The following is a 6,250-nucleotide window of genomic DNA, read 5'->3' on the forward strand; positions in this document are numbered from 1 at the left end:
CTTAGAGACTAACAAATTTATTTGGGCATGAGCTTTCGTGGGCTACAACCCACTTCATCAGATGTGGAACATACCGTAGGGAGGTATAAATGCACAGCATATGAATAGATGGGACTTGCCTTACCGAGTGGATGGTCAGTGCTAATGAGCCAATTCAATTAAGGTGGAAGTGGGCTATTCCCAACAGTTGACAAGAAGGGGTGGAAATCACTTTTGTAGTGCTAATGAGGCCAATGTAAAGAAGGTAGCCCATTTCAAACAGTTGACAAGAAGGTGTGAGTATCAGCAGGGGAAAATTAGTTTTTGTAGTGACCCATCCACTCCCAGTCTTTATTCAGGCCTAATTTGATGGTGTCCAGTTTGCATATTAATTCCAGTTCTGCAGTTTCTCGTTGGAGTCTGTTTTTGAAGATTTTTGTTGAAGAATTGCCACTTTTAAGTCTGTTATTGAGTGACCAGGGAGATTGAAGTGTTCTCCTACTGGTTATCAACAATGTACTACTGTTGCAAAAAAACAAAAAACAAACATTCAACCACTTTCTACCCTCAAATAACCCACATTAGGGAAACGCAGCTCTCTAGTTACTTTCACATAAGAGAATAAGAATCTACTACAGCTGCACACTAGAGAAGCATATCCTTTAGCTAAAGGGGTACAAGGCTCATGCTTTTAGTGCAGAAGATACTAGGTACAATCCCTTCTGATGACCCACAGTGGATAAATAGCTAAATTCACTCTACACTGCAACCTGGATCTGGGGGTTACAGTGGATCACAAACAAAAATCTGAATCAACTATGTTCTACTGTTGCAAAAAAAGAAAAACCCATAATTCTCAAATATATTAGCAGGAGTGTTGTAAGCAAGACATTAGAAGTAATTATTCCACTCTACTCAACACTGATAAGGCCTCAGCTGGAGCAGAGTGTCCAATTCTGGGCACCACATTTCAGAAAAGATGTGAACAAACTGGAGAAAATCCAAAAGAGAGCAACAAAAATGATTAAAGGTTTAGAAAAAATGACTTGTGAGAAAAGATTGAAAAAACTGGGGTTGTCTAGTCTGGAGAAGACTGGGGGCGGGTGTGGGAGGGGAGACACATGATAACAGTCTTGAAGTACATCAAAGGTTGTTATAAAGAGGAGGGTGATAAATTGTCCTTCTTAACAACTAAGGACAGGCCAAGAAGCAATGGGCTTAAATTGCAGCAAGGTAGATTTAGGTCCTAACTGTAAGGTTAGTTAAGCAGTGGAACTAATTACCTAGGGAGTTGTGGGATTTCCATCACTGGATGTTTTTAAGAATATAAAAAAAAATGAAAGATTTGTTGGGGAAATGGGTGAGGGGTAAAGAGGTGGCAAGTTTTGAAGGAATGCTGGATCTTGTTGCTGAAGAGCATTTCTTAAGCATATGTATGGCCGAACTAAAGAAGTGTCTATGGGACAAAGATGTAAAGACTGTGGATGAGATGGCTTTTTTAGCTGATGCCTTCGAACAGCATTGAAACTGTTTTGAACAGCGGTTTGTTCGAACATTTTGTTATTTGAACAAAATGCTTTTATTTCATTTGACCAAATTTAACTTGTTTTGCTTTGACTTATAAACACTTAAATTCTATCTTTGTAGTTAATAAATCTGTTTGTTTATTCTAGCTGAAGCAGTGTGTTTGGTTTGAAGCTTGTCAGAGACTCTCCTTGGAATAACAAGCCTGGTACATATCAATTTCTTTGTTACACTGACGAACGCATGTAAGCTTTCAGTGTCCAGCAGGCATAACTGGACACTGCAAGATGGAGGTTCCTAGGTTTGTGTCTGGGACCAGAGACATTGGCTAGTGTCATTCGGTTGCACAATCCAAGGAGCAGCTTACATGCTAGAGGCTGTGCGTGAACAGCCCCGGAGTGAGGGTTCTCACAGAAGAGCAGGGTAACACTGGCTCTCAGAGTCAAGGATTGGAGTGACCTAGGAGCTCACCAGTCCAGATAACACCAGAGGGGAAGATCACAGTGGCGCAGCAAGCAGGGCTGTATGGGCAGCTTGTTACTCCAATTGGAGCTCACATTTTAAGCACTGATATTTGTGATTTTAACTGAATCTTAAGTGCAGTGGCTAAGAACAGTCTGGAGGAGGTCACAGTTTTGTTATTTTCTGTTTGTTTATTTCGGGTGAGGGAAATAAGCACAAGAAAGCAGAAAAATGATACCAGTGAGGCAGCTACAAAACTAGAGCTGGCCAGACTGGAAGCTGCAGAGAATTAAAAGGACCGTGAGTTTTGAATGTGGCAGGCAGGGAGGCAGCCAGAGAGGAGGCTGCACACAGAAGGGCTATGAAGGCAGAGGCAGCCAGCAGGGGTGGCTTCAGGCACCAGCATGCCAAGCGCGTGCCTGGGGCAGCAATCCACGGGGGGCGCTCTGCTGGTCGCGGCGAGGGCAGCAGGCAGGTTGCCTTTGGCGGCATGCCTGCGGAGGGTATGCTGGTCCCACGGCTTCGGCGGACCTCCCGCAGGCATGCCGCCGAATCCGCGGGACCGGGGACCTCCTGCAGGCAAGCCGCCGAAGGCAGCCTGCCTGCTGTGCTTGGGGCAGCAAAATACCTAGAGCCGCCCCTGGCAGCCAGGGAGGAGGCTGCACACAGAAGGAAGAAAGAGAGAGAAGAAAGAGAAAGAGAGAGCGCAAAAACACCAACTGGACCTGCTAGAGAAGCAGAACCAGAACCCCCTGACCCCAATGACTCCCATCACTCCAAAAATCCACAAATGGGAACACTTATGTCCTGCATACAGTGAGGAGGAGGATATTGCTGAATATCTCACCGCCTTCGAAAGGCTGTATGTAATACATGAAATCCCTGATGATAAGAGAGTTCCTACCCTGATGGCAAAATTAACTGCTAAAGCTCAAAATATATTCAACGGAATGCCTGTTGAAGATGCTTTAGACAATTGTAAATTTAAAGATACTGTTTTGCGAAGTTTTCAGATTACCCCTGAAACATATAGAGTTAAATTTTAGGAATCTTAAGAGGGATATTGATATGAGTAATGGGGAATATGTAAACACAATGAAAGATTTGTTGAGAAAATGGGTGAGCGGTAAAGAGGTGGCAAGTTTTGAAGGAATGCTTTGATCTTGTTGCTCAAGAGCATTTTCTAAGCATATGTAAGGCTGAAGTAAAGCAGTGTCTATGGGAAAAAAATGTAAAGTCTCTGGATGCCTTTTTTAGCTGATGCCTTTGAAGAGACTCAGGCATCTATTGAGGGTAGGCCACAGAAAGAGGGGTTTAAAACTGGTGGGAGGGGAGGCTCCCATTTTTCCCCTGGACTATTTAGAAAAGCTGGATGAGCACTAGTCCATGGGGCCGGATGCGCTGCATCCAAAGGTGCTAAAGGAGTTGGCGGATGTGATTGCAGAGCCATTGGCCATTATCTTTGAAAACTCATGGTGATCAGGGGAGGTCCTGGATGACTGGAAAAAGGCTAATGTAGTGCCCATCTTTAACAAAGGGAAGAAGGAGGATCCGGGGAACTACAGGCCAATCAGCCTCACCTCAGTCCCTGGAAAAATCATGGAGCAGGTCCTCAAGGAATCAATTTTGAAGCACTTAGAGGAGAGGAAAGTGATAAGGAACAGTTGGCATGGATTCACCAAGAGCAAGTCATGCCTGACTAACTTAATTGCCTTCTATGATGAGATAATGGATGAGGGAAAGCAGTGGACATGTTATTCCTTGACTTTAGCAAAGTTTTTGATATGGTCTCCCACAGTATTTTTGCCAGCAAGTTAAAGAAGTATGGGCTGGATGAATGAACTATAAAGTGGATAGAAAGCTGGCAAGATCATCGGGCTCAATGGCTAGTGATCAATGACTCCATGTATAGTTGGCAACCGGTATCAAATGGAGTGCCCCAAGGGTCAGTCCTGGGGCTGGTTTTGTTCAATATCTTCATTAACGATCTGGAGTATGGCATGGATTGCACCCTCAGCAAGTTTGCAGATGACACTAAACTGGGAGAAGTGGTAGATACGTTGGAGGGTAGGGATAGGATACAGAGGGACCTAGACAAGTTAGAGGATTGGGCCAAAAGTAATCTGATGAAGTTCAACAAGGACAAGTGCACAGTCCTGCACTTAGGATGGAAGAATCCCATGCACTGCTACAGACTAGGGACCGAGTGGCTAGGCAGCAGTTCTGCAGAAAAGAACCTAGGGGTTACAGTGGATGAGAAGCTGGATATGAGTTAACAGTGATCCCTTGTTCCAAGAAGGCTAACGACATTTTGGGATGTATAAGTAGGGGTATTGCCAGCAGATCGAGGGACGTGATCATTCCCCTCTATTCGACATTGGTGAGGCCTCATCTGGAGTACTGTGTCCAGTTTGGGGCCCCACACTACAAGAAGGATGTGGAAAAATTGGAAAGAGTCCAGCGGAGGGAAACAAAAATGAATAGGGGGCTGGAGCACATGACTTAAGAGGAGAGACTGAAGAAACTGGGATTGTTTAGTCTGCAGAAGAGAAGAATGAGGGGAGATTTGATAGCTGCTTTCAACTACCTGGAAGGGGGATTCCAAAGAGGATGGATCTAGACTGTTCTCAATGGTAGCAGATGACAGAACAAGGAGTAATGGTCTCAAGTTTCAGAGGGGGGTGGTGATTCTATGATTACATTTGGCGGCTCCAAAAGGCGACCTACCCTCTAGGGGCCCAACCTCGCATCGTTGCCCATGAGATAGAGGACGTCTGCTGGTGGTGGTTGCTCCCAGAGTGGCATTCAGCGAGAGAAATCACCGAGCAAGTGGCCCTGGAGCAATTCACCCAGATTCTCTGGCCCTGCGGTAGGGCATGGGTACTCTGACATCATCCAAAAACTTTAAGCATGGCCGTCACCTTGGTGGAGGAATTCTTGGCTGCTGAAGATCCCAATGGGCTGGGGGCCTGGGCTCTGGGTGCCACAATTACAGCGATGACCCCAGCATTGACCCAGAGACCTGGACCCAGACTAAGCAGTGCCTGGGTGCAGGCAACTCAGAGAACCACACCTGTAACCTGCCTCCCTCCTTTCATCCACAGGGCACGCCTCTCGGGGCTCCTTGAGCCCAGTGGGCCCGGACTATCATCGGAGCCCACCTCCAGAGGCGGTGCCCCAGCCAGCGCATTCAGACACGTGGCCCTGCTTCACGTGTGGCCCTGCTTCACGTGTGGCCGATTAGGACACTTACAGCATGAATGTCCTGAGATGGATTGTAGCTTTAGCCTGGTCTGCACTGGGGAATCCTGGGCCCGCAAGCCATCCTCCCCGAAGCTGACAATGCCAATGGAAGTAGACCCCAAGCCAGTCATGGCCCTCCTGGATTTGGGATGTGGGCAGATCCTTGTATGGCAGGGAGTCATCCCGAACCCGAAAAGGACCGAGGAGAGATTTGACTCCAGTGTGTTCACGGAGACATAAAAGGGCACCCCCAGGTCCGGGTACTTTTAACGACAAATGGGGTGACTGAGGAGATGATAGTAGGGTTGACCCCCACCCTTGCCTATCCCATCATTCTCAGACGGGACTGGCTGGGCTTTAATGACCTTCTCCAGGAGGCCAGCCTTTGGGAGACTCTTCCCCTGACAGCTCTAAGGGAAGATGCAGTGGCAAACCAGGGCCTTGAGGCCAGCGGAGAGGGACACTGTGAACCAGAGGAAGAGAAACAGGGAAAAGAAAACCCCCATGAGTCCTGGACCCAAACCTGGCCCCCAGATCCAAATCTGGCCCCTAGATCCAGTGGGGGAAGGCTCTGTGAGAACCTCCCGTCCAACTTTCCTCAAGACCACCCTTAAGCATGCCTAAAACCAAGTGTCCCACGTCAACAGGACTGTAGTAGACCCCCAGAGAGCACTGCAGTAGCCACGGTTTGAGATTATAGCCGCTCGCCTCTATCGGGTAGAGTGGGACCCCCAGAACCAGGAGGTCCGAACCTAGTACCCCACTCATCCACCAAGTTCTCCCCCTTTGAACTCTTGTATGGATGCCAGCCCCGCAGGGTACTGTATCTGAGGAGAGAGACCTGGGAGTACACCCCCTCAACCGCCCAGGGGTTTCTCCAATATGTATTACAATTGCGAGCCCGGCTTGATTGAGCCGGGACCCTTGCCTGAGAAAATCTTCAGGTGGCCCAAGGGATCCAGGAGCGGTGCTATAACCACTGGGCCTGAACAAAAAGCTTTGAGCCCAGGGACCGGGTACTCCTCCCACCAGAAGAGTCAAA

This window comes from Mauremys mutica, chromosome 20 (assembly GCF_020497125.1).
Source record: "Mauremys mutica isolate MM-2020 ecotype Southern chromosome 20, ASM2049712v1, whole genome shotgun sequence".
Classification (NCBI taxonomy): Eukaryota; Metazoa; Chordata; order Testudines; family Geoemydidae; genus Mauremys; species Mauremys mutica.